This window comes from Aulonocara stuartgranti (assembly GCF_965226115.1).
Source record: "Aulonocara stuartgranti genome assembly, chromosome: 3".
Lineage (NCBI taxonomy): Eukaryota > Metazoa > Chordata > Actinopteri > Cichliformes > Cichlidae > Aulonocara > Aulonocara stuartgranti.
Genome location: NC_138941.1, coordinates 78,116,887 through 78,120,979, shown reverse-complemented (window position 1 = coordinate 78,120,979; position 4,093 = coordinate 78,116,887).

The following is a 4,093-nucleotide window of genomic DNA, read 5'->3' as shown; positions in this document are numbered from 1 at the left end:
TACCAGCGTGGGTGTGTGTTCTTCCGACTAGCCTGCTAGGTGTTTTGCCGCCTCCTCTCAACCACGCAACACAACCCAACGTTCCAACGTGTCAGGAGCATCAGCACAGCTGAAATGCATTTTTTCTAAGCACCGCGTCTCTGTGGCTTTTAAACCCCAAAACACGCTACAACAAAAATGGGTCCACCCCAAGGATGGGGTCCCCCGGTGTAGTTTCCACTGTGACAGACTGTGGGCTTCCTCAGAGTGAGGCTGAGAGCGGCAGGCCCAGCTGGAGTCTGACCTGTGGCCCTTCAGATAAAGCTGAAAAAGGCCAATATATGATATTAAATATAAAATATAATTAAAAAACAACATCAGAATGAACAACGAGCTGCTGTTAAGAACTCCCGACGTCCATCCAAGGCCCGATTGGTTTCTGTTTCCATGACAACAACAACCGTATGTGGAAAAGACCAAAAACTGAAGCGGTGAAAAAGTTTTGTTGCAGATTAACTATTAACTTTATGTTATTCATTGTCAGCTCGTGCCATCATTAAAGCATGTTAGAACACACATGTAGGATTTCACAAATCATCGCTCCTAAATTTAATCGTCTCCATAACAACTGTGTGTACGTGTTCGCTTTGAAAACATCACGTTCTTTATGTTGGTTGGTTTAGACGAGTGATCTCCAGGATGAATGAGGGCAGAGGCCCGTTTCATGGAGACTGTTTAAGTGTAAACCTGGATGAAAACCCCACATTTGAACACCTTCATCAGAGGCTGTGACCATGTTGAAGGACTGATGCTGACGTGCTCTGACACTCATTAGCATAGAAAACAAAGTGGTGAAAGCACAGAGCCCTGAGGAGCTCCACTGGACGGTCTGTTCACAGAACATTTAATTATTTCACTTTTATTTACATGCAAAACAGCCTCAGAGAGAACAGCTGTTTCAGAGCTGCCAGCTTTATTGGAAAGATGAACTGAAATCCTAAAATAGTCCAATTTATGACAAACTGACACGGTGAAATGTTGCAGGATTAAAATGTGTCGATTTTTTTACTTTCCTTATGAGTGCAAGGGAGACGCATTATGCACTTATGAATCAGAAAAGTCAACAGAGGTTCTAACAACTGGTTCATGGTGATGGCTAAGTGGAAAACACATCTGACTTGGCTCAGGGCTACTTATGGCTGACAGAGAACAAAGAGCCATAAAGACTGAAAATGTGAGTGGTGGGAGCTGTGCTTGGCACCTGATAGCTGACAGAGTAGAGAGGCTGTGAAAAGCTAAGACTTGCAAGGGACAGGTGGGAGAAGACCGTGCCTTAAGGCCCAAGCTGCTGTAGGCTGGAAGAGACCACTGAGACCATAATGAGGCCTAGAGTTGGCAATGGGAGTAAGAAGACAGACCCTGATAGCAACGCTAGATATACGCCGACTTGTTAGAAATGAACATTTAAAATGCTGAAGCAAGAGTCCTGACAGGGACTTGAAAAAGAGAGCATTTGTTTTCCTATACATCCCAAAAGGTTGATTTTGTTCATCTGTATGTAGCCTTTTCAATGGGAGAAACGTTTCATCACTCATCCAAGTGACTTCTTCAGTCTCAGCTGACTGCAGGTTTCCCCAATCTTATAAAGAGTACATTTGTACAATAAGTGAAACCAGTCCATTGAATGAACAATGGACTCTGAGGTCAGTTCCTTGATCATTAATCAGTAATATGATCTCCTACATAGGTTTCTCTTCATTTGCTCCCTGTTATATCCAATATTGAATTCACAATTCTGGTCCTCACATACAAGGTCTTGAAAAATCAGGCCCCATCTTATGTTAATGATCTCATAGTACTGTATAACCATATTAGAGCACTTCACTGTCACACTGCAGGCCTACTTGTTGTTCCTAGACTATTTAAAAGTAGAATGGGAGGCAGAGCCTTCAGTTTTCAGGCCCCTCTTCGGTGGAACCAGCTTCCAGTTTGGATTCGGGAGACAGACACTATCTCTACTTTTAAGATTAGGCTTCAAACTTTCCTTTTTGCTAAAGAATATAGTTCTTTAGCAGCATCAGCAGCAGCGGCCCGGTGTGCGTGCACCGTCACCAATTCAATTCAATTCAATTTTATTTATATAGCGCCAAATCACAACAAAAGTCGCCTCAAGGCGCTTCATAGATACAGAGAAAAACCCAACAATCATATGACCCCCTATGAGCAAGCACTTTGGCGACAGTGGGAAGGAAAAACTCCCTTTTAACAGGAAGAAACCTCCGGCAGAACCAGGCTCAGGGAGGGGCGGGGCCATCTGCTGCGACCGGTTGGGGTGAGAGAAGGAAGACAGGATAAAGACATGCTGTGGAAGAGAGACAGAGGTTAATAACAGATATGATTCAATGCAGAGAGGTCTGTTAATACATAGTGAGTGAGAAAGGTGACTGGAAAGGAAAAAACTCAGTGCTTCATGGGAATCCCCCGGCAGCCTACATCTATTGCAGCATAACTAAGGGAGGATTCAGGGTCACCTGGTCCAGCCCTAACTATATGCTTTAGCAAAAAGGAAGGTTTTAAGCCTAATCTTAAAAGTAGAGATAGTGTCTGTCTCCCGAATCCAAACTGGAAGCTGGTTCCACAGAAGAGGGGCCTGAAAACTGAAGGCTCTGCCTCCCATTCTACTTTTAAATACTCTAGGAACAACAAGTAGGCCTGCAGAGCGAGAGCGAAGTGCTCTAATAGGGTGATATGGGTACTACAAGGTCATTAAGATAAGATGGGGCCTGATTATTTAAGACCTTGTATGTGAGGAGCAGGATTTTGAATTCAATTCTGGATTTAACAGGAAGCCAATGAAGGGAAGCCAAAACAGGAGAAATATGCTCTCTCTTTCTAGTCCCTGTCAGGACTCTTGCTGCAGCATTTCGGATTAGTTGAAGGCTTTTCAGCGAGTTTTTTGGACATCCTGATAATAATGAATTACAGTCGTCCAGCCTGGAAGTAATAAATGCATGAACTAGTTTTTCAGCGTCACTCTGAGACAGGATATTTCTAATTTTAGAGATGTTGCACAAATGGAAGAAAGCAGTCTTACATATTTGTTTAATATGTGCGTTGAAGGACATGTCCTGGTCAAAAATGACTCCAAGGTTCCTCACAGCGTTACTGGAGGCCAAGGTAATGCCATCCAGATTAAGAATCTGGTTAGATACCATATTTCTAAGATTTTCAGGGCCGAGTACAATAACCTCAGTTTTATCTGAATTAAGAAGCAGAAAGTTAGCGGCCATCCAGGTCTTTATGTCTTTAAGACATTCCTGCAGTTTAACTCATTGGTGTGTGTTATCTGGGTTCATGGACAGATAGAGCTGGGTGTCATCTGCATAGCATTGAAAATGTATGCTATGTCTTCTAATGATACTGCCTAAGGGAAGCATGTATAATGTAAACAGAATTGGTCCTAGCACTGAACCCTGTGGAACTCCATAATTAACCTCAGTGTGTGAAGAGGACTCTCCATTTACATGCACAAATTGGAGTCTATTAGATAGATATGATACAAACCACTGCAGCGCAGTACCTGTAATACCTACAGCATGTTCTAATCGCTCTAATAGGATATTATGGTCAACAGTATCAAACGCTGCACTGAGGTCTAGCAGGACAAGCACAGAGATGAGTCCACTGTCAGAGGCCATAAGAAGATCATTTGTAACCTTCACTAAAGCTGTTTCTGTGCTGTGCTGAGCTCTGAAACCTGACTGAAACTCTTCAAATAAACCATTCCTCTGCAGATGATCTGTTAGCTGTTTGACAACTACTCTTTCAAGGATGTTTGATATGAAAGGAAGGTTGGAGATTGGCCTATAATTAGCTAAGACTGCTGGGTCTAGAGATGCTTTTTGAGTAAAGGTTTAACTACAGCCAGCTTGAAGGCCTGTGGTACATAGCCGATTATTAGAGATAGGTTGATCATATTTAAGATCGAAGAATTAATTAATGGCAGGACTTCTTTGAGCAGTTTTGTAGGAATGGGGTCTAAAAGACACGTTGATGGTTTGGAGGAAGTAATTATTGAAGTTAACTCAGAAAGATCAATTGGAGAAAAAGAGTC